Here is a 26,654-nt window from a genome sequence, read left to right on the forward strand (position 1 = left end):
ATTTCCTCTTTAGTGAGAATTTCCTCTTTTGGAAAGAATGAATTAAGATTTGGAAAAGAGTCCGTGGAGCTTAGATTTGATGCGAGGTAGGCTAGTGGTGTTCCCATAAACTTGTAAGAATCAAGAAACCGAATACGAGTTATAGGTTTTATGAATATCATTTTTTAAATGAAATATACTTTTGACTTGTGTTTGTTATGGCAGAAATATTCCCTGGTGTTTTTGAAAGTTCATTTATAAATAGACGTGTATCATAGTTGGCGCTGTTGTGAAGAAAGACTGGAATAAAAGAAGGTAATTTATAATTAAGATTACAACAGGAATGAGCGGGACCTCTATATTTACCAGTAAGATGACAATGATCCCTAACTTTAGACTCCTTAATTTCCCCCTCACAAATATGACAGATATTGTTCTTTCTAAATTCTAATTTTTCTTCTTTGGTTAATTTCATCGGTTCATTTGTTTCTTTCATTAATTTAGTGAGTCTTATACAATCCTTTTCTAATCGTTTTACAAACTCTTGTGAAGCTTTTTTTCCACGATAATGTTCAAGTTTGTTATACTTTTCTCCAACAGATGATTTGATATAATAACAGAAACCACAAGGAATATGTTCTTGATATTTATTTGTATATGATTCTTTTGGATTAGGAGAAGCAGTATTAATCTTTTTAAGGATACAATCAAAATCAGTGTATATCACAAATGGGTGCATGATAGATTTATTATAATCTTCAAAAGAAATCTTTTCACCAGGTTTAGGCATTGTAATTACAGCTGATTTATGATTACTACAATATTTTGAATGTTGTTCTAATCGTTCTTTTGTATGAAATGAATTAAGACATCGCTTACAAGGATATATTTTGTTTGCTGTTCTCAATACCTGAGAAGAGATTAATCTTGATAAATTATTGATGTATGTGTAATGTGAATTCTTTCCAACACTAAAATATAAAAGATCAATGTGTGTTTCTTCATTTTTATAGTTGTTTGAAATTTTTAATATTTGCACTTTGTTTGTATCCGTTAATCCATATACATTAATAGAAAGATTATTCTCTTTCTCAAATTTAGGAATATCTGTTAGTGGCATTGGGAATTTAAAATCTTTAATGTCCAAGGTATTCTCATATTTCATATATTGTTTTACTCTTTCTGAATTACATTTTGGTGGATGAAAGTGAGCAAGAACAGACCAGAGAAAACATTTATTATCATTGTTCTTAATATTAACAACTGCCTTCTTTAGTTTTATTTCTTTTGGTAATTCAATATAAGAAGAAGCTTTAAGAGGGTTTGATTTTAGAATGTGTATATCTAAAAAGATGATTTTTTTAATATTGAATCCACTTCCTACCACTGTATTATCAACATCCTCCTCTTGTCTTGATAGTTCTTCATAAACCCCACTATTCAAAAAATCTTGAAATGATGTTATAAAATGAAGATCTGTTCTCATATAAGGAGTTTGTTCTTCATCTTGTCTTTTCATATTCATTTTCACTCCCATATAAAACTTTAAAGTTTTCATTTCTTTTAATGTCTTTTTAATAAATTTTTCAACATCAGGTTTCACTATTTCAATTGATTCAGCTATTGATGATGGACCGGGTTCCCCAAATTGAAAAATCCTTATTTTTATATGCCCTTTAAATGCCCCATCAGTGTTTTCAATATAATAGTCTCCCTTTACTTTAAACTCATTTTTCTTGTGTTTTTGTGATTGAAGATGTCTATTATAACTACTCTTCAAAACATCCTTTGAGCAGATATCACAATGTTTTCTTTCCAACTCAAGAGGAGATATTTTATGAAACAGATTAAATGTGTGTTTGTTGGTTCGGAGGTGTTTTCTATAATGTTTATATTTGTGATTACAAACATCGCAGTATGTTGTATTCACCATATTTATATAATAAATCTTTGCTTAAACTAAAAATTTTCTTGATGAAAATTTCGTTTATTTTCCAGGTGAATCTGTGCTTAAAACCATTTTATCCTCCAACTTTTTCACTGAATAAATACAATGTTTCAAGACACAAAAGACAAGTTTCAATCAATCTCTTCATTTGTTAAAGATACTGAGAAATATGTCAAGGATGTAAAATTGAACAAAGATAAATATAACAACTATTGGATAAAAACTATTATGGTAAATAATATGAGTTCTTCAATTTCCTTCAGTGGAAGGGCTTTTAGTATACCTGGTAGAACATCAATTAAAGTATCTCTAACAAAAGTTTCTCCTCTCCTTCTAGTAATATATTCAAAACTAGAAAAAGCAATGAAACAAGAAAAAGTATCAAAAAACAAAAACCTTATAGATGAAGCTTTAGAAAGAAAAGATAAGACCATCTGTAATATGCAAGGAGAAATTTGTATTTTTTTCAACAACCCCAAAGATGTAAATCCTGATGAAATAAAGGATGTTAATATATCAGGTGAAATGACATTTCGTTCAATAGTAATTAACGATCATTTTAAAATTACCTTTAATATAAAAAAATGTTGTCGTTGAATCTGATAATGAAAAAAAGTATATCGATATCGATGGTAATATTATTAAATATGAGTCAATATACAACTGAAAGTATAGATGAATTTCAGTTTAAGTAAAGTTTTACTTTATAAATATGCTAGACTTTCCTGATTCTCCATATGACAAATTTGAGAATTGTCCTGCGTGTGAAAGACGGGGATTAAACACAGAGTCAAAAGCCTATAAACAATGTATATTCTGTGATTATCTTCTAATTAATGATAATAAAAAATATAAAAAGGAAAATAATTCTTTTAGATTAACACCAAAAATGAATTACTTTACAAGATTGATTAGAGAAATGAATGTAAAGTATGAGGGTGATAACACACCTTTCCTTACAAGGGAAGAAACTGAACGTATAAAAGAAATGTTCAAAGGATTGTTGTTATATATTATTCATGGATGTAATTTTCAGGGAAATATCAACACAAGATATTGTATAAATAAAATAATGGATTATCTTGAAATTAAACCTGAACTTAGGATAAAATATAGAGTTTCTAAAAAAGCCAATAATAAATTAAATAACCTGTTTTCCAAATATATAAATGAATGATTTTTTACCTATTTGGGAAAATAAGATAAAATTTAACAACCATAAAAATCTTCCAAATTCATTAAGATGTCTCATAGTTGGTTCAAGTGGATGTGGAAAAACCTGCTTACTTTTAAAAATGCTCCTCACTACCAACTTTTTAGATTATGATAATTTAATAATTTTCACAAAGTCGAGTTTTCAACCAGATTATCAACTACTCTCACAAGGTTTTAATGCTGGTCTTCAAAAATAAGATATAATCGGTTTATTTAAACGTCAAAAAAACCTAAATGATTATAACATTGAAGATATAATTCAACTATTTTGTGATACACAGAGATGTAAAAAGAAATCAAATCCTATAACTTGTATTCTTAGTGATAATACGGATGATATACCATCTCCCCAAGATTTGAATAAATCAAAAAAGAACCTCGTTATCTTTGATGATTGTGTTAATGAGAGAAACCAAACGGTAATGGACAGCTACTACACAAGAGGGAGACATTCTTCTTGTAATTGTATTTATCTTAGTCAATCATACTTTCAACTTCCTCGTCGTTCCATCAGAAACAATGCTAATACTTTTATTTTATTCAAGTGAAATTCAATAGATATCAATAATTTTTGGAGAGATAATTGTTCTACATTATGTAGTAAAAAGAAATTTGAGGATTACATGAAGCACACGACTGAAAAATATAAATATATTGTTGTGAAACAAGATGAGATATTAAGGGATATATTTTTTGTTTTATAAACAATTACATATATAAATGACAACTATTATTATAAATCTTGTGGGTAAATCTGCTTCTGGAAAAAACTTTCATAAATCAAGGTTTTTGTGTAGTACAAATGAGAATATTGTAAATTTACTTAAAAAACACCCCGTGATACGCATTGTATCAACAACAACTAGAGCAATAAGACCTGGAGAAGTAAAAGGTGAAGATTATCACTATATTTCATTGGAGGAACATATGCGATTGAGGAATGAAGGACAAATATTTGAGGAGGTTTCTCTTGGTACAACAAAATATTCACATTGTAAGAGTGAGTTAAGGAAACTAAAATCTGGTGGTGTTGGGATATTAGAAACTAATCCAGAAGGAACGAGACAAATTATTAAATATCTGAGCGGAGTGAAGATTTTATCATTCGGTTTTGATGTTGATGAAGAAACTCAACGCAAACGTATGAAAAGCAGAGATGCAAGTATTAGTGAAGAAGAAATTACAACTCGCATTAATGTTAATAAAGAATTTGATGAAATATTTAAAGAAAAGGATTTATTTGAACACATCTACTTGAATGATGAAGAAAAGGAAAATTTCCCTGTTGATCTTTACAATTCATTAAATGATATTTTACAATAAATAAATGGATGCAAAAGAAAGAGCAAGAAGATTTAAGGAACATCAAGAGTTGGTTTCAAAAGTTGTAAAACAACAGGAAGACATAAAGAAGAAACGCAGACAGAAACTAACGGGCGAAGAAGCATTTGAAAGAAAACAAGAGAAATTTTTTAAACCACTTTTAAAAACTTCCCAAGAAAAAATGAAAGATGTTTCCACAATAAAATATACTCCCAGAAAGCTCCAAATGTTAAAAGATTTCAGTCAAATGACGGAGGAAGAATTAGAGCATATTGGAGAATTAGAATATCATGATGAAGAATTATTTCAACAACTGGGAGAGATGAATCGACCCCCTGATTATATTGTGAATGCTGTTCAAAACAATGAATATTCAGCGGATTCAAAAACCAAAGCAGGACTCATTCCAACAGAACAATCAGCAATATTTCATCTTGTTCAAGAAAAGGTATTGATATTTAATGATGAATTAAGGTTCTTAGGTTCTGCTCAACCCCCTGTTAAACTAACTCCGAGATTAATGTTTCTTCTCACAAAAGATGGAAGACAAGGTTCAACTGTGAGGGATGAATCAAAGTATATTGATAAACCATTGGATATGGAAAATAATGATGATAGAGTATATATTGATCTGCTGAACACTCTAAATTATAAGGTTATTCTTTCTGGTAAAAGTAGGAAGAATGAGAAGGAGAAACACATTATTCAGGCTTTATGTATCCTTGGTTCAGGTGTTAGTTTTCTTCCAAATGACCCATCGCAATTAGTTAATAGACTGTTATTGTTGTTAGGCAGTAAGAAGGCTGGAAATAACAATTGTTTTAATGAAGCATCAGCCATTTTAGACCAGTTGATGAACATGAAAATAATTAATAAATATCAATATAAAGACATTTTATCTCATATTAAATAAGATGAGAAGCACAATCCTTAGTTTCAATTTCACAACAAGCGACCACACATCTTCATTCCCATACCCACTACAACTTGACACAACAAAAGAATATGAGGCATCTTTATTGTCCATGGAAACTTATAATACCTTATTTAATATAACCGAGAAAAATGACAAGTTTAGTTATAATCCGGGAAGTGGATACAAAACGATAACAGTCTCACCCGGAGCACATGAGATTTCTCAAATATCTTCCGAAATTGCTCGTCTTATGAAAGAACAGGGTGATGAACCAAAAATATTGTTATAGACATTCAAAAACATACTTCAAAATCAACGATTAAAATTAAAAATAACTACAAGGTTGATTTCACAATTGATAATTCATTTAGAGAGTTATTGGGTTTCTCCTCAAAAAAGATTGAAACTAATGGGACGTTTTACAGTGATAATGTCATTCAAATATCCTCAGGAATAAATTCGGTGTTAATTCACTGTGATTTGATTGATGGTGCTTATAATGATGGAAAAAAAACAAATACAATATTTTCATTAAGCGCATACTCAACCCCAATTGGTTATAAATTCAATATGGAACCCAAAAATTTGGTTTATCTACCTGTGTCAGGAAAAACCATACACAGAGTAAATTTTAGGATAACCGACCAAGATAATCGTGTGATTTCTTTTAATGGAGAAGTTATATCCATCAGAATTCACCTACGTGAAGTTTTCCAATAAATAAATACGATGGTTATTGTGAGGAAACACGAGTTGGGAAAATATAAAATAATTACAGGGGATGGGATGTTCCTTTCTCCATACTACAAGGGTGAAGGTATGTATCTTGGTAGAGGATACTATAAACCTAAGAGACAAAGGGGTGTTGGACATCAATTTAGAGGAGATGGGATAATTGATACTCTCATGGGTATTGGTTCAACTATTCTTAAACATAAAGATCTAATTGGTTCAACTGCTTCTGCTGTGGGAAATGTAGCAGGTGCTGTAAAGAGTATAAAAGATGCTCAGAAGGAATCTCATAAATTACAAGCAATAAAAGAAATTAAGAAAAGCAAAACTCAGTTGTCCCCCCAAGAACGACAGAAAATAATTCAAATACTTGGATCGGGGTTTCAAAAGTTTTAACATCTTTTTTCCTAAATAAATACAAGTATGGAAGCAATTGATAGTATCTATGATTTGGATGATACTATTATTATCTCAAACTCCACTAAAAAAGAAGATTACTTCAAGGTAAATGCAATAACTGGAACAGACTGGAATACGAATGGTACAAAAAGTTTTGAAATAAATAATCAACAAACCTATTTGAATCTCTCCGAAAGTTTCTTGTTGTGTAAATTTAAATTCACTAAAGCTGGGAATAACACAAACGCTACACTTGTAAATGATTTCTTCTGGAAAATGTTTGATAGTATGCATTTGTATATTGGAACACAAGAAGTTGAAGCAGTTGATTATGTCTCTGCTGTATCTGAAATGATAAAATTTACACTCTATACATTCAGTGATAGAATGGGAATGGGGTCTGTCGAAGGTTTTATTCCTGATATGTCAACGGGAACAAACACAGACCCTGGATATACTCAAAGGAAAGGAATGTATAATGATGATACAAAAGCAGAAAATAGTTTTACTGTGGCAGTTCCTCTTAAAGGTATATTTGGATTTTGTGATCATGATAAAGTTCTGTATGGTCTTAAAATTAATTTCAACTACAAAGGAATGATAATGAAAATCGATTGCTTTTTGGTGTTGGTAATGCTTTTAGTGATCAGAATAAATTTGTAATTGAGGAGATGAGTTGGTATATCAGTGAATATACTCCTAATCTTAAAACAGAAGAGATGTTGAATCGAAGACTTAACTCAAAGAAACCACTCAGTGTATCATACCTCAAAAGAAGATGTCAACACGTTAAACTCAACCAAACTACTTACACGTGGAATTTGGGTGTTCTGGAAGGAAAGCCACGATATCTGTGGATTATTTTTAAAAAGCCAGATGGTGATACTGCGACTGATAAGAATAATGCATTGAGTGATAATGCTAAGGTGAAACAACTTCGCGTTTCTCTAGATGGAACATTTTATCCACGAGATAGATTGGAAATTAATTGGGAAAAAAATGATTTTGCTGAAGCATACAAGTCTTACCAAAAGGTGTGTGAAAGTAATGGAAATAAAGAACCTATTTTGGATATGACAGCATTTAAAAGTTTGTATACAATCTATGCGTTTGACCTGAGCGCTCAAAAGGAAACTATAAAGTCTAATCGAGTGGATACTTCCCTATACATTGAAAGAGGAGAGAGTGAAGAAGTTGATACATATTGTTTGCTTTTGGAAGAAACAGAATTGCAGATTAATACAGATAATGGTGTGATGATTAGTCTCACGTATTTTTTTGTTCAATAAATGAGTGGCAAAGTACCAACTGGGGTATTTGTTAATCAAATCAATCTTCATAAACTATCATCTTGTGTTCAAAATCAAAAGCCTTGTACGATTAACGTTAATACAATTCAGAGAAAAGGAGCAGTAAGAATTGATGTTTTGCTCACAAGAGAACAGGTTAAAATCTTGAATGACACTGGCTAACTTAAAATTAAAATGTCAAAACCAATGTTGAAAAAATATTCAATAAGAGAGACGAGTGGAGGATTTCTCCCATTTCTAATTGCTTTATTTGCTGGTTTAAGTGCGGTTGGAGTATTGACAGGCAGTATTTCAGCAGCGGTGAAAACTGCCAACGAAAGGAAGGCTCAACTCCGGGCTCAAAAAGAGTTGGAAAGACATAACAAAGAGTTGAAAAACCAAATTAGTGGAAGTGTTGTATTTGTAGATTTTGCTGAAAAACTTGAAGGTCTGCCTGATAAAGCGAGATTGTTAGTTGGAGATATGCTTTCTTCTATTGCACAAGCAGGTGTAAAATTAACGAAAAGAGGTAATGGATTATATCTTTCTCATAAATAAATGAGCATTGATGAGTGGTTGAAAGAATTTGGAAAGAATACAACATCAAATTTACAACTTGTTAAATATTGTAAGAAATTAAAAATTCATAATGTGGTTATTTGTATGAGAGATGAATTAACAAATGTGCCGAAACATACAAAGAATATTATTATGAACTTAGAAGATAATAATGGGAACGGTTCTCATTGGGTTTGTATTTTTAATAGTCAAGACAAATATTATTTTGATAGTTTTGGTTTTCCACCACCTGTTGAAGTCATAAAATTCTTACAGAATGGTGTTTGTCAAACATTTCAAGTCCAAGAATTAAATTCCAAGTGTTGTGGTCAATTATGTCTATATGTGTTATTTCAACTCAACAAAAATAAAAATTTTTATGATATTATTTTTAATCTAATATAAATGACTTATGTTGGTAAAGATGGTTCTTTCTTTGGTGTATCTCAAGAACTGGATATTGATTTATCAAATTATTACACAAAGGCACAGGCTGAACGACATAAATATAATATAACCAAAAATATTAACATGAAAAATGCTTTTAAATTAAAAAATTATCCAAGCCCAACTGACGCGAATGACTTGGTGAGATTAAGCGATTTATCACAATATATATCCTTAAATAAAACGGCTGTGTATTCCAAAGATACAGAAGTGTTGATATTATCTCCAGGTCATACAGAATTCACAGTTCGAATTAAAATAAATTTTTATAAATAAGGGCGTATCGTTTGCATGAGAATAGAACAATGGGGGTATGATATGAATGATTTAGGGTATAATTGGTCATTTAAAATTAACCTCGAAGACCTGGAACAATTAAATCAGTCTCGCAAGGAAGAATATTATCCACTTGGTATCGAGAATGAGTTTTGTGGGTCCACGATTAGTAAACAACAAATAAAAGAATTTAATAAGGGTAAATATAATAATGGTTTTGCCCTTGTTTATCTCATGAAAACAGAAAAAACAGGATTATATATAATAAGTAAGGAAATACAAAATGATTTAACTATGGGAAGATGGGGAGGTGTTTCGTGCCATAATATTATTCTAACATATATTTCTAATACATAAATGACAGCAAGAAGGCTTCAAGAAAATTATCATTTCTGTGTTCAAGCATACCTTCAAGAAAAGGGTATTCGGTATTTTAATAAGTATGTTCTACAACATAAGAATGAGGTATTTTCAATAAAAGATTGGCATTATGCTGATGTTGATAAACTGACAACTTTAGATTTAATTAGAATGTTAAATAATGAAAAAATTATAAAGTTAAGAAAAGGTAAGGCTCTTTTAGAAATTCAAAAGAAATTTTATTGGTTTCCTGTTGTAAAAAAAATTATTTTGGATACAGGAATAACAAGAAATCCTGATGAATATATGTATAATATTCTATGGGGTGTAAGCGATTCAAGGATAGTAAGGGATGAGGAAGGAGTTGAAGAAGAGAGGGAAGAGGAGGAAAAGGAGAAGAAAGAGAAGGGGGAAAAGGAGAAGAGAGAGAAGGAGGAAAGAGAGAAGAGAGAGAGGGAGGAAAGAGAGAAGAGAGAGAAGGAGGAAAGGGAGAAAAGAGAGAAGAGAGAGAGGGAGGAAAGAGAGAAGAGAGAGAGAGAGAGAGATGGAGGAGAGGGAGGAGAGGGAGGAAAGAGCGAGACTAAATAAATATGAAAATATGGAAACCAGTGAGATTCAAAAAAGATAAAGGGTATTACAGAAAATAACTCAACCCACCGAGGAGGAAAACAAAGAATTGACAAGTCTATTTGCAATATTTTCTACAAGACTATTGTCATCGGCAAGATATTCATTTTAATTCAAGTTTTTCATTTTTATTTTTTTTTCTTAAATAAATGGAGGAGAGAGAGTGAAGGCATTTCTAAGGATTCTTTATGTTTTAAAAATTAAGATTCAAATGTGCATGTTGGAAACTAAAAAGGTTTTTGCACTCTGCAGGAATTTTTCTCATAAATAAATGAGTTATTGTCTCAAATGTAAAAAGAAAACTAATACTAAAAATATTTCATATATTAAAAGTAAAAATAACAGGGTTATACAAAAAGGTATATGTTCGGTGTGTGGTTCAAAAAAAAATCAATTTATCTCCAAACACAAACTCGGAGGAGATATACAAAAGTTTTTATCAGGAAGTAAATTTACAACTACTGGAATACCAGGGGAATTACATCTTCCAGGGTATTCTTTCTGTGGTCCAGGCACAAACTTGGATAAAAGATTAGATGAGGCAGACAATCCTAAATCCTGGAGTCAGCCTATCAATAGAGTTGATGAAGTGTGCATGAGACATGATATTGATTATGGGAATACCACAACGTTGGAAGAAAAACATGAAGCCGATAGAGAAATGTCGTATAATTTGTCTCTGATACAAAATCCAGCCTTGAGAGAAAAAGTTGATCGGTTCATTGTGAAGAAGATGATCAGTGCTAAATTGAAACTTGGAAATTCAAAAAACTTATAGGCTCTAATGATGCCATTAAGACTGAAGAGCAATTAGCTGATGAATTACATAAACCAATATTCACAAAGTTTCAGAGAAGGAAAGTTTATTCCAAGGAAGTTGATTATATATGGTCTGCTGATTTGATTGAACTCAATAATGATAAGGGGTACAAGTATGCTTTAACCGTTATTGATTTGAGGAGTAGATATGCGTGGGTTGTCCCTTTAAAAAACAAAACAGGTAATACTCTTATGTTAGCTTTTCAACAGATATTTAATAAAAGTAAGAGAAAACCTAAAAAATTGTGGACTGATGAGGGTAGAGAGTTCTATAACAAGACATTTATGAATTTCCTAAAAAATAACAGTATTACATTATCCAGTACCTTTAATGAAGGGAAGGCAGTTGTTGTTGAACGTTTTAATCGTACCTTAAAAGAGAGACTATATAAAAAATTCACAGAACTCGGTTCACAACAATGGCCATCTTTTATTCAGGATATTTTGGATAAGTATAATGACACGATTCACACGTCAACAAATATGAAACCATCAGAAACATTTACAAAATTAAAATATGAAAAAGAGATTAATGTCAGAAAACCTAAGTTCAAAGTTGGTGATATCGTAAGAATATATAGGTGGAAATCTCATTTTGAAAAGGGTTTTACTGAACGATGGACGAAAGATCTTTTTAAAATTATTGATGTAATAGATACGGTTCCTTGGACTTATAAAATATATGATTTGGAAGGGGAAGAGATTTTAGGTTCATTTTATTCACAGGAATTACAAAAGACAAAACTAAGCAGATAATACTCATGGGAGCAATGGGTTGTCCCTTCACTCCCTCCTACTATACACCTTTGTGGACACTAGAGGGACAAGTCCTAGGTGTATTACAGTATATAATGTGTGTCAAGGGGGACGTTCTTAGATCTGTGAACCCCAAACACAGAATCCTCAACTGAATAGTCAAGGCTTAACTTTTGTTTGTTGATGTGTGTGTGTGTGTGTGTGTGTGTGTGTGTGTGTGTGTCCCAACCCTCACATTCAAAATCTCAACCCCAACCCTCACAGTCAAAATCTCAACGCCAACTCAATCCTCGCCCAACACAATGTCTTTTTCAAAATGAGATTTCCACCTATATATTTATATATATTTTACGTTTTTTTTTCTCTTCTTCCAATTCTGTCTTTTAAGGCTTTCAGGTTTGATGACGTAGAAAGGGGGAGTAAGCCTGCACTTTCTTCCCAGAACGAACAATGTATATTTTTTATGTTTTTTTCTCTTCTTCCAATTCTGTCTTTTAAGGCTTTCAGGTTTGATGACGTAGAAAGAGGGAGTAAGAATTTTCTTGATAGGTTTAAATCCCAAAGAGTGGCAGCATTTCAAGTCTTCAAAATAAACCCAACTTTCCAAGTCTCCAAGGTATAACCACATTCCTGTTGAGTTTCCAAGATATGTATCACATTGTGAGTTATCAAGCCAGAACCCACATTTCAAGTCTCCAAAAATATAACCATCTATCCAAGACTCCAAGGTAGAATCACAATTTCCAGAAATATAGTGGGTTTCAATGATAGATCTCACATAGTATAACTGTGGATCATCAAGGAAATCTCCATTTTTCCAATTTTTATGGGTTTCAGTGATAGATCTCACATAGTATAACTGTGGATCATCAAGGAAATCTCCATTTTTCCAATTTTGATAGGTTTCGGTGATAGATCTCACATAGTATAACTGTGGATCATCAAGGAAATCTCCATTTTTCCAATTTTTATGGGTTTCAGTGATAGATCTCACATAGTATAACTGTGGATCATCAAGGAAAACTCCATTTTTCAAAATGTCTGAAAATTGTGAGTCTCCAAGGTAAAACTTGTATTCTGGCTCATCAAGGTATAACTTGTTCAGGGGGTATTGTCTTGATAACTCACAATGAGTACTATTGTTGCAAAACTCTTTTTCAGGACTTTGCTGGTCTCCAAGGTATAACTCTTTGGTTGAATCATCAAGGACGAACTCATTCTGTGGGTCTTGGTCGCTCATATGGTCTTCAACCAAGCCAACAATTTCGCTCCAAGTTGTAGCAAAAGCAGTATTTTCATTTCGTATTTCAGATACAATTTCCTGTGAGAGAAAATAATAATGTATTAATTAAGTTATTTAATTATTAAATGAGTATGCTTCAATCAAAGTTTGAAAATAGGAAAATAAAAATCTTACCTCAATGGATAAGAGGTTTGAATCCAGTTCATCAACTTGAAGGTTTAGTTCCAAGGAACCCCAAAGTCATCCCACTCAAGGTCTTGCTCGTTCTGTCGGTCTTGGTCGCTCATAAGGTCTTCAACCAAGCCAACAATTTCACCCCAAGTTGTGGTAAAATCGGTATTTTCATATTGCATTTCAGATACAATTTCCTGTGAGAGAAAATAATAATGTATTAATTAAGTTATTTAATTATTAAACGAGTCGATGTTTAAAAGGAACTAAAAAATAGGAAAATAAAATCTTACCTCAATGGACAAGAGGTTTGAATCCAGTTCATCAACTTGAAGGTTTAGTTCCATACAAGTCAGAGAGTTCCAGGCAAGCACACAGCACACCATCACCAGCAAAAAAAAAAATGTTTAAAATGGAGCCTGGGCTTGAGGCTTTTATAGGGAAAGACTGTTGGATGTGGTTTCCTGTGGAAATTCCCTGGTGGAATTTCATAACATGCTGGAAACCATTTCATAACATGGAAACCATAGAAACTGAAACATGCTGGAATTTTCTTGCGATTTCTTTGTGAGTCAGAGATGAACTGGAAATGATGTAAGAGTAGGTGGGCGGGGCTTAGGAAAAGTGGGCGTGGCTTATAAAAACCTCATGAAAAGTGGGCGGGGCTTAGCAAAAGTGGGCGGGGCTTAGGAAAAGTGGGCGGGGCTTATAAAAATACCTCATGAAAAGTGGGCGGGGCTTATCAAAAGTGGGCGGGGCTTGGCAAAAGTGGGCGGGGCTTAACAAAAAATAACCTGTGGCTCAGGAGGTGGTCAAACAAGAGCATTAAGAGAAGTTTATCATTTCGTAATGGCACAAAAGGGGTATCTTAAAAAATATAAAGATTCAAATGTTTTGTTTTTCAATATTTTAGATGGGGATTATTGTGCAAAGAAAATTAAACTATTGAAGGAATTTGAGAATGAACAAATCTTTATAGGTTCAATGAGTGAGCTAAACAATATACATCGGTTATTTGATAAAGAGTGTCCCGAGGCTTAGACGTTTCAGATATTTCTTTCGAATCGCCTTTAACAAATCACATTACCACTTTAGTACTTGAACAAATCTTTATCTTATTGCATGGGTTATTTGAAAAAAAAAGTATCTCCAGGTTAAAGGGGAGACAAATAAATATACCTTGGGATAAAAAGGGGGTTTATTTTTAGGGGAAAAAAAAGGGAATCGCTGAAAATCCCCCATTCATTTACATGGGGAAAAGTGAGCCAGAATCAGTATATTCACCCTACTATTGTTTATAGGCTTTTGACTCTGTGTTTAATCCCCGTCTTTCACACGCACGACAATTCTCAAATTTGTCATATGGAGAATCAGGGAAGTCAAGTATATTTATAAAGTAAAACTTTACTTAAACTGAAATTCATCTATACTTTCAGTTGCATATTGACTCATATTTAATAATATTACCATCGATATCTATATACTTTTTTTCATTACCAGATTCAAATGCAACATTTTTCATATTAAAGGTAATTTTAAAATGATCCTTAACTACTATTGAACGAAATGTCATTTCACCTGATATCTTAACATCCTTTATTTCATCAGGATTTACATCTTTAGGGTTGTTGAAAAAAATACAAATTTCTCCTTGCATATTACAGATGGTCTTATCTTTTCTTTCTAAAGCTTCATCCATAAGGTTTTTATTTTTTGATACTTTTTCTTGTTTCATTGCTTTTTCTAGTTTTGAATATATTACCGGAAGGAGAGGAGAAACTTTTGTTAGAAATACTTTAATTGATGTTCTTCCAAGTATACTAAAAGCCCTTCCACTGAAGGAAATTGAAGAACTCATCTTATCCACCATAATTGTTTTTATCCAATAGTTGTTATATTTATCTTTGTTCAATTTTACATCCTTGACATATTTCTCAGTATCTTTTACAAATTAAGAGATTGATTGAAACTTGTCTTTTGTGTCTTGAAACATTGTATTTATTAAGTGAAAAAGTTGGAGGATAAAATGGTTTTAAGCACAGATTCACCTATAAATTAAACGAAATTTTTATCAAGAAAATTTTAGTTTAAGCAAAGTTTTATTATATAAATATGGTGAATACAACGTACTGCGATATTTGTAATCACGAATATAAATATCATAAAAAACACCTTCAAACCAACAAACATACATTTAATCTCTTTGATCAAATATCTCCTCTTGAGTTGGAAAGAAAACATTGTGATATCTGCTCAAAGGATGTTTTGAAGAGTAGTTATAATAGATATCTTCAATCATAAAAACACAAGAAAAATGAGTTCAAAGTAAAGGGAGACTATTATATTGAAAACACTGATGGGGCATTTAAAGCGCATATACAAATAAGGATTTTTCAATTCGGAGAACCCGGTCCATCATCAATAGCTGAATCAATTGAAATAGTGAAACCTGATGTTGAAAAGGTTATTAAAAAGACATTAAAAGAAATGAAAACTTTAAAGTTTTATATGGGAGTGAAAATGAATATGAAAAGACAAGATGAAGAACAAACTCCTTATATGAGAACAGATCTTCATTTTATAACATCATTTCAAGATTTTTTGAATAGTGGGGTTTATGAAGAACTATCAAGACAAGAGGAGGATGTTGATAATACAGTGGTAGGAAGTGGATTTACTATTTTAAAAAACATCTTTTTAGATATACACATTCTAAAATCAAACCCTCTTAAAGCTTGTTCTTATATTGAATTACCAAAAGAAATAAAACTAAAGAAGGCAGTTGTTAATATTAAGAACAATGATAATAAATGTTTTCAGGGTCTGTTCTTGCTCACTGACATCCACCAAATTGTAATTCAGAAAGAGTAAAACAATATATGAAATATGAGAATACCTTGGACATTAAATATTTTAAATTCCCAATGCCACTAACAGATATTCCTAAATTTGAGAAAAAGAATAATCTTTCTATTAATGGATATGGATTAACGGATACAAACAAAGTTCAAATATTAAAAATTTCAAACAACTATAAAAATGAAGAAACACACATTGATTTTTTATATTTTAGTGTTGGAAAGAATTCACATTACACATACATCAATAATTTATCAAGATTAATCTCTTCTCAGGTATTGAGAACAGCAAACAAAATATATCCTTGTAAGCGATGTCTTAATTCATTTCATACAAAAGAACGATTAGAACAACATTCAAAATATTGTAGTCATCATAAATCAGGTGTAATTACAATGCCTAAACCTGGTGAAAATATTTCTTTTGAAGATTATAATAAATCTATGATGCACCCATTTGTGATATATGCTGATTTTGAGTGTATCCTTAAAAAGATAAATACTGCTTCTCCTAATCCAAAAGTATCACATACAAATAAATCTCATAAACATATTCCTTTAGGTTTCTGGTATTATATCAAATCATCTGTTGGAGAAAAGTATAATAAACTTGAACATTATCGTGGAAAAAAAGCTTCACAAGAGTTTGTAAAACGATTAGAAATGGATTGTATAAGACTAACGAAATTATTGAAAGAAACAAATGAACCGATGAAATTAACTGAAGAAGAAAAATTAGAATTTAGAAAGAACAATATCTGTCATATTTGTGAGGAGGAAATTGAGGAGTCTAAAGTTAGGGATCATTGTCATCTTACTAGTAAATATAGAGGTCCCGCTGATTCCTGTTGTAATCTTCATAATAAATTTCCTTCTTTTATTCCAGTCTTTCTTCACAATAGCGCCAACTATGATACACATCTATTTATGAATGAACTTTCAAAAACACCAGGGAACATTTCTGCCATAACAAACACAAGTCAAAAGTATATTTTATTTACAAAAATGATATTCACAATACCTTTAACTCGTATTAGCTTTCTAGATTCTTGCAAGTTTATGGGAACACCACTAGCTGACCGAGCATCAAATCTAAGCTCCACGGGCTCTTTTCCAAATCTTAATTAATTCTTTCCAAAAGAGGAAATTCTAACTAAAGAGGAAATTCAGATTAAAGAGATAATTCAAAGTAAAGACGAAATTCTAATTAATGAGGAAATTAATGAGGAAATTCAAACTGAAAATGAAATTCTAATCATCGAGAAAATTCAAACAATGAATGAAATTCTAACTAAGGAGGAAATTCTGATTAAAGATGAAATTCTGATTAAAGAGGGAATTCTAACTCGAGAGGAAATTCAAACAAGGAATAAAATTCAAAGTAAAGAGAAAATTCTTACAAGTAAGGGAATTTATCCTTATGATTATATGGATTCATTTATGAGAGTTAAAGAAACATGACTTCCTTCAAAAGAAAGTTTCTATAATAACCTTTATGAAAAAGATAAGTGATAAGGAATATAAACACGCACAAAAAAATTGGCAAATATTTAAGATAAAGAACCTTGGAGAATATCATAATTTGTATCTAAAAACAGATGTTTTATTGTTAGCTGATGTGTTTCAAGCTTTTAGATCACTCTGTCATAATAAAAATTGTTATGGATTAGATCCTGCCCACTATTTCACAGCTCCTGGTTTAGCTTGGAGTGCAATGTTGAAAATGACAAAACAAGATATAGATTTAATCAGTGATGTTGATATGCTTTTGATGATTGAGAAGTCTAAGAGAGGTGGAATATCACAAGTATGTTCAAAAAGATATGCTAAAGCAAATAATAAATATCTTCCAAATTATGATAGTGAAAAAGATAGTAATTATTTGATGTATTTTGATGCTAATAATTTGTATGGATGGGCAATGTCTCAATCTCTGCCTTATGGTAAATTAGAGTGGGTGGAAGAAAAGGATTATGAAAAGGCTTTGATGAATATTGTTATTTCTTCTCAAGAGGAATTGAATGAGGAAGAAGAAGGTTATTATTTTGAAGTTGATTTGAGGTACCCGAGTGATCTTCATAATAAGCATAAAGACCTTCCTTTTGCATGTGAGAAAGAAACCCCAAAGAAAGAATGGTTAAGTGATTATCATAAAAGTTTTAATATTAAAGGCAAATCAACAGAAAAGTTATTAACAACATTCTATGATAAAGAGGGATATGTTTTGCATCAGAGAAGCTTGAAACAGTTTTTGAGAGAAGGATTGAGAGTTGCTAAAATTCATAGAGTTTTAAAATTTAAACAAAGTCCTTGGATGAAAAAGCATATTAAATTCAATACAGATATGAGAACAAATACAAAAGTAAAATTTGAAGGGGAATTCTATAAATTGATGAATAATGCTGTCTTTGGAAAGACAATGGAGAATGTCAGAAACAGACAAAACATTAGATTTGCAACATCTTGGAAAGAAGCTTCTAGATTGATAAATAAACCAAGTTTTAAGAGAGAAGAGTTTTTTTCAGAGAACTTTTCTGCTATTCATATGGAAAAGGAAAGTATTGTCATGGATAAACCAATTTATATTGGAACAGCAGTTCTTGATTTATCAAAGATATTGATGTATGATTATTTGAAAATGGCTTAAAGAAAGAGTATGGTGAAAATGTTTCATTGTTGTATATGGACAATGATAGTTTTATCCGAGATATAAAAACTGATGATGTTTATAAAGATCTGAAGAAAAATATTGGAGTATATGATACAAGTAATTTTAGTAAAAAGAGTGAGTTATTTTCAAAAAAGAATGAAAAGGTTATTGGTAAGTTTAAGGATGAGTTGGGTGGAAAAGTAATGAGTGAGTTTATTGGATTGAGAGCAAAGGCATATGCTTATAACTATGGTGATCAGATTGAGAAGAGGTTAAAGGGAATAAAGAAATATGTAATAAAGAAATCAATAACTTTTAGAAATTATTATAATTGTTTGATGAATAAGAAAGAAGAATATAGGAAAATGAATACAATCAGAAGTTATAAACATAAGATATATATATATATATATATATATATATATATATATATATATATATATATATATATATATATATATATATATATAGTGAAGAAGTAAATAAAAAGGCATTAGGAGTCTTTGATGAGAAGAGATTTATTTTCGACAATGGAATAGATTGTGTTCCATATGGATATTGTATGATAGAGTGCATAAAATAGATTGTGTTTTAACGATGGGAAGATGGGTTAGGGTTTTTAAGGCCTCCGCCGTGTTTTTTCACAATATATAAATGGTCAAACCAAGTATTAATCAAACTAAAGAGTGTAGAAAATCTCAGTCTTGGTGTATAAATGGAAAACAATGAATGTGAAAAATATCAAATAAGTCTTATTGAAAAAATAACTAAAACAAAGGAAAATAAAAGAAATAAGCGAATCAATTTAAAAACTAGTAAGTTAGAGGATGGAAAGAAAAAAATAAATATCCTTGAATGGACTGAAAACTTTGATGGTTATCAATGAAAAAACAATTTACCATAATCTCAAAATGATATGTGGATCAGGAGGTGGTCAAACAAGCGCATCAAGAGAAGTTTATCATTTCGTAATGGCACAAAAGGGATATCTTAAAAATATATATAGATTCAAATGTTTTATTTTTAAATATTTTAGATGGGGGTTATTGTACAAAGAAAATTAAACTATTGAAGGAATTTGAGAATGAACAAATCTTTATAGGTTCAATGAGCGAGCTCAACAATATGCATTGGTTATTTGAAAAAGAGTGTCCCTTGGCTTGCATGTTTCAGATATTTCATTAGAATCACCTTTATCAAATCACATTACTCTTTTACTACTTGAACCAATCTTTATCTTATTGCATTGGTTGTTTGAAAAAAAAGTGTCCCTAGGTTAAAAGGGGAGACAAATAAATATACCTTGGGATAAAAAGGGGGTTTACTTTTTAGGGGAAAAAAAAAATGAATCGCTGAAAATCCCCCATTCACTTACATGGGGAAAAGTGAGCCAGAATCAGTATATTCACCCTACTCATCTCCTTTATTTCTAAATTGATGTCCTACACCCTGCTGTCTCTTAGCTTTATAGTATTCTCGGCCAAGATACATACCTTCACCCTTATCGTATGGGGAAAGGAACATCCCATCCCCTGTAATTATTTTATATTTTCCCAACTTATGTCAGGTCAGGCCAGATTAGATCTGTGACTTGCTACAGGTATCATGTAAATCTGTACTAACCTGTTCCATGGTCAGGTTGTCGGCGACTAAACCGTCTCCCCCACCAGGTTTTTTGCTGAGGAGGGTGTTTGGATATGGACACCCAGCAGGATTAAAAACAAAACCTGTCAAAGGGCAGAGGAGCTCCTTGTGAGACAAGGGCCATCCATATCTAGTGGCCAAATATGTCTGCGGACGTCCTCCTGCAGTTGGGTTACTTCTTATTAGGAGGTTGGTGGCAGGATTTGCACTCTGGCAACCAAAAAAACCCCTTCATTCTGCAAAACACAAAAACGCAATGAAATCTGAAAAACCACTCCGTGGGAGTACCCTCTGTGCAGCTTCCCTTCACAGGGCAGCTCACCGGATGACGGGATTGGGGCAACGCCTTCGGGTCCCCCAATCCTTGATGATAGAGGGAAACCATGTGGTAACATTCCCTGGTCAGATTGCGGGAGAGTGTGTCAGAGTGGTGCTTAGGTGTCGTCCACCAGGCGGCGGTCCCCTCAGGTTAACCTGAGGTGGTCCCTTCGGGTGGGTGTCTGGAATGTCCGATCCCTCAGAGAGGATGATCACCTGTCTCTGTTATCATCTGAGCTCAGGCATTTGGACATCGGTATTGCAGCACTCTCTGAGGTTCAGAGACTGGATTGCAGCGAGATCATGGCAGGTGGTTACACGTACGATTGGTCTCGTCACTCTGATGGTTACCATCCCCAAGGAGTTGCTGAAGCTGGGAAAAATAAGCTGACCCAAGTGATAATTGAGGTAATACTGGTCAACGAGCATATTATGAGTCTTGGATTCGTCTCTCCTTGGGTGTCATTTCCCTGGTTTCTGTACATGCTCTGACTGAGGCAAGTGACCACACTGTGAAGGACGCATTCTATGCCACGCTTGAGTTTATGATTGATCAGTACCTCAGGCAAGATACTCTTCCAGTCTTGGGGGATTTCAATGCATTGACTGGAACTGATAGGGATGGTTATGAGACGCGTGTTGGTCCCCATGGGTCTGGAACTGTGAACCAGAATAGCACTATGTTACTTGACTTTGCAAGAAGTCATGGACTTAGGGTGGCTGTTTATAGTTTCAGCCCGGTGTAGTTTCAGCCCGACTTAGTTTATAGCCCGGTGTATGCCCCGGTTAGAATAGGTGTACCATATCCCTGTGTGTCGTAAGAGGCGACCAGGGTTGCGTCAGGAAGGGCATCCGGCGTAAAAACCTATGCCAAATCATTATGCGGACAACAAAACGAATTTCCATACCGGATCGGTCGAGGCCCGGGTTACCAACGACCGCCACCGGTACCGGTGGTCAGCAGGGTACCAGTGGAAATTGTGCTACTGCTGGGCGAAGGAGGAGAAGGAGACGGGGAAGGTGAGTCCGGAGGCAGTGGGAGAGGGGGAAGGGTAGAAGTGTGGAGGTGAGAGTTGGAACTCTGAATGTTGGGACGATGACTGGCAAAGGGCGAGAGTTGGCTGATATGATGGAGAGAAGAAAGGTGGAAACGGAGTATATCGGGAGAAGATGGAGCCGCCAGGCAGGAGGAGAAGAGGAAGGCCAAAGAAGAGGTTCATGGATGCGTTGAGGGCGGACATGCGGGTGGTTGGAGTGTCAATGGAAGATGTGGAGGATAGAGCAAAATGGAGACAGTTGGTCCGCTGTGGCGACCCCTAGCGGGAGCAAGCCGAAAGAGGAAGAAGATCCCTGTGTGTCATAAGAGGCGACCAGGGTTGGCATCAGGAAGGGCATCCGGCCATATAAACATTGCCTCAAGAAAAAAGCCCAACCCTTGCACAGCAGGGAAAAATGGCTGTAAAAACGGTCATTTTGATATGGTTTTTCCAGACACTGGTAGATAAACCAGATAAACCAATTTTGGAAGATATTTGAGAAATCTCGTATGCTCCTTGTGAAACTGTTATAGTTTTGTATCCGCTTCCCGGATTATAACTAAACTTGTGATTTTTCTCTGTGATATTAAACGAGGTATTAAAGTTTCCATGGACAATAAAGATTCCTCATATTATTTTGTTGCGTCAAATTGTCATGGTTTTAGGATAGAAGATGTGTGATCACAGCAAATTGGACGTGATGAGTGATGAAATAAAAAGGGAGATGAGTGGAGCGATGGGCAGAGAAATGGCGGTGCGAGAGGAGGTAAGGGAGTGGAGGATCGGTGTCCGGGAAGAAGTGAGGGAGAGCGAGGCCAGACTGATGGGAGAGATTGGTAACATAATGAAGGAGGTAGAAGGACTGACGACAGGACAGAATGAATTGAAGGAACAAATGGTGAAGAACACAGGGGCGATAAAGGAGCGAAGAGCCGCACAGAAGGAAACAACAAAAGAAATGACTGCAATTTAAAAAGAACTAGTACATGCCCGTAAAAAAATAAAATAAAATAAAATAATAATAATAAATAAATAAACCACACAGGCCGTTTCTTCGCTCTCACGTGCCCGTACGTGCGTGACCCAGAAGTTCGATATTATTCGCAGTTACGATTATTCGCAATTTATTTTTAATACCCAATTATTCAATTAGCGCCAACGTATTTTACCTTTTCGCAATGTCATGGCAAGGAAAAACAAAAAGAGAAGAGAAGAGAGAGAAAAAATGTACTTCCTGGTTCGGAGCAAACCAGCACTCTGATGTTCCCGAAATTTATGCACCGTCTAATATGAAAACGATCATAACTTGGGCCATTGTGTTTATCTATAAATGCGCATAAGAAATCGAGAAATTATTAGAATACATGAAGTCATCACTCTCCGGAAGCCCGTACGTTGTAACCCGTAATGGGGAACGCGGCTGAGCTTCCCTTCCCCATCGCCCACGCCCACGCAACAACGTGTCTTGTCATTGATTTGTTAAATTTGGTAAATAAATGGCCATAACTGAGGAAGCACTTGTCCGATTAATATCAAACCTTGAAAAGGCACATACTCAGGACCCAGCAATATGCCTGGCAAGTTTCAATTAGATCGGACCAGAGGTTGTCGAGAAACAGCGGTCACACACACACACACACACACACACACACACACACACACACACACACACACACACACACACACACACACACACACACACACACACACACACAAAAACACACACACACAAACACACACACACACACACACACACACACTGCTGGAATTATAGATAGATGTAAAATGGTACATGAGAAACTGACGAAGAGATTAGAGGAGGTGACATAGACTATGGGAACAAAGGAACGGGAAATGAAAACACAAATAGAAATAACATAGGTGACGTTAGAGGGGAAATGCAAGGGGTGCATAGAGAATTTACGGAGGTAAAAGAGGAGGTGGATGAGGTAAAAATCGAGATTATTGAAATTAAAGCAAAACAGATCGAAACAGGCAGTGGAATTGAGGAGAATACGATAGAATGCATGAACATGTTATATTTACAGCGTGACAAAGTGCTCAAGGATCAAGCGAAGAGGATACAGGTCCTTGAGATGAAACGGGAGGAGGTGAGTACAGTGAAGGTGAGTCATGGTGAGACCGGGCATGTGCATGATGCGATTGGGTGTGTGTCGAGCTTCGGGGGAATAAAGGACCCGGGATTTCTTGGAGTGCCTAATGTGCCGAGTGTGCAGAGAGTAAGCGTGATGAAGTGCGTGCCAGGAACAAGTGGTTGAGTTCATGAGCGAATGTAAGAGCGCAGGATATGCACTGAAACAGACGGTGGGAGCTGTTAGCTTGACTGATGGGACGAGTGAGCCCTCGTGAGGAACAAATTTAAAATGCGGATGTGTTCTGGTCTCGAGCGTGGGAAAATCATCATGGATTTGGGATCAACGCAGGCCCTAAGAGGGATGCTTCTACGGCACGTCCGGGAGTGTGCACGATCCGTGCCTCGCAAACTGCTCAAGCATGGACGATTACTTGGCTTAGTGACAAATGCTGAGGGGCCGGCGTGTCAACGTTCTGTGACAGATAAATCACTGGAGCATGTACGGCGAAACAAAAAGGAATTTGGCTGTAAATATTTTTCACGGGAACCAGCTGTGCAATATGCACAGTACGTCTGGCATGAGCGATGGGAATGGTGAGCACGGCTTGGTTCCACTTGGGAAAACCCTAAGACGCAGTAAAAAAATTTTTTTTAAAATAATTTGGTTGGTGACAGAGATATGACCAAGCACCTCTGCGGACACGGGGGGCTCATGTGGGTTAGAGATGGCGACAGTAGCGCCCATGTGTGGAGCGCAGTGGAGAAACCACCCCACACAGAAGGCCCAGAAGCACAAGCCTAAAGGGGATGGCATTGATCTGCCCACATGGGGGTGCCAGTGATGGTTGCCTCTATGTGCGAACCGAAGCAGTGACCATGGGGGAGGGCTCGGATAAATTCAGGGATTGAGAGTGACAATAGAGGCTGTTTAGGCCTTAGTTATTTTATAACTTGGTTTACGCAGTTCTTCAGCTAAAATGTAGGGTCGGTAGGTCGAAATATAAATATAAATATAATTTCAATTTTTAGAAATTATATATTTTAACTAGTACGTTTCCGTAAAAAAAAAAATTAATAATTCAAACCGCGAGCAAGAAACAACAACCACACAGGCCGTTTCTTCGCTCTCGCGTGCCCGTACGTGCGTTGCCCGGAAGTTCGCATATCGCAGTTATGATTATTCACAATTTAGTTTTAATGGCCAATTATTCAATTAGCGCCAACGTATTTTGCCTTTCCGCAATGTCGTCGCAAGGAAAAACAAAAAGAGAAGAGAAGAGAGGAATAAAAAAAAAAATTACTTCCTGGTTCGGAGCACACCAGCTCACTCTGATGTTACCGAAATTTATGCACCGTCTAATATGAAAACGATCATAACTTGGGGCATTGTGTTTATCTATAAATGTGCATAATAAATCGAGAAATTATTAGAATACATGAAGTCATCATTACCCGGAAGCCCGTACATTGTAAACTGTAATGGTGAACGCGGCTGAGCTTCCCTTCCCCTATCGGCCATGCCCACACAACAACATGTCTTGTCCTTGGTTTGGTAAATAAATGGCCATAACTTGGGAACCACTTGTCTGATTAATATCAAACCTTGAAAAGGCACATACTCAGGTCCCCAACAATATACCTGGCAAGTTTCAATCAGATCGAACCAGTGGTTGTCGAGAAACAGCAGTCACACACACACACACACACACACACACACACACACACACACACACACACACACACACACACACACACACACACACACACACACACACACACACACACACACACTGCTATAATTATAGATCGATGATTTTTTTTTCGAATGTTCCATGGAAAAGACAAGGGTAGGTGGCGGGGGGGGGGGGGTAAATATAAATCCTGGACCAGGAGGATCTAAGAAAACATTGAAGATGGAAGATCATTCAAATGCAGGATGCCATTGTTCACTGTATCGTCTAATGTGAAAAACAATAAAGGATTAAAACTTGTCTTTACAATATAGTCCAGCATGTTTCTCTTATAGAACCTGTTGGATCATCAAACAAATGGAAACAATGCTGAGAAAATTACTGTCCAAGTTGTAGATGTGTGCATGCACACCAGTGCATAGTGCTGGATATGATTAATAAAAGGTGTCTACTCGGAGTCAACACGCTCAAAACGGTCAATCAGAGCCATAACCAGCTCTTACTTTTCAGTGGGCATCTGATCGTACCATCTCCCCATCCCCATGAGCACATCAAAGGCTGATTTCTGGTCCGTTGAAGGCTGGATATCAGCATCTCGCAGGGAAACTTTGACGTACTTGGCACCGAAATATTTCAATACGAACAGCGGTGTACAACTTTTGACGGAAACGAAATCGGCACGATCGAGAGTAGCCTGCGAATCATCCCTGCTGCTGCACTGAATTGATGCAATCGTTCGGCCAGAATATTCGTCGTCAAGATGTTGCGTGACTAAATCACCATAACAGTAACTCAAATTTAGACCGCTGACATACTTAACAATCACATTCGCCCAAGAAACCACAGTCAATCTGTACCACGCTGGCCACTGCTCAGACGCCATGACCGTAGACTATTCTACTGCGCAGTTTGGTTAAAGGTGACTCAGCATTTTGGTGCGCGCACGAAATTATATCATTTGAAAATAAATGCCAACGTTTACATTTCGGGTTTTGAAACTTTTGCACCTTCGGCGGAAAATGTATAAATATAAAAGGCTAAAAATGTGTTTTATATTTATATTTCATTTTGGCAAATATACCGTCGACAGATCTGTAAACCAAGTTATAAAATAACTAAGGCCTTAGGTGGAGACAATGAACATGTAGTGTGGACGTAGAGAAGTGTAGAGGGTAGCGTTAAATGGGAGCGTGCATAGTACTGTTGTGGGCCGGGTATTGGCGTCAAGCGCAACCGCTAGATGGAGCAGTAGAGTTGGCTCCACCGAACACCTGGAATCTAGATCATACCTTTCTGATAACCC

The 26,654-nt window shown here is 34.7% G+C and overlaps 1 protein-coding gene across 3 annotated transcripts in view; it reads right to left on the bottom strand.

The window, feature by feature from the left end:
- LOC147032367 (uncharacterized) overlaps window positions 1-26,654 on the bottom strand; it is a 284,195-nt gene that overhangs the window by 29,090 nt on the left and 228,451 nt on the right. The window lies entirely within an intron of this gene.

This window comes from Eptatretus burgeri, chromosome 2 (genome assembly GCF_056783735.1).
Source record: "Eptatretus burgeri isolate ZD-2024b chromosome 2, Ebu_testis_v1, whole genome shotgun sequence".
In the NCBI taxonomy this organism is placed as follows: Eukaryota; Metazoa; Chordata; class Myxini; order Myxiniformes; family Myxinidae; genus Eptatretus; species Eptatretus burgeri.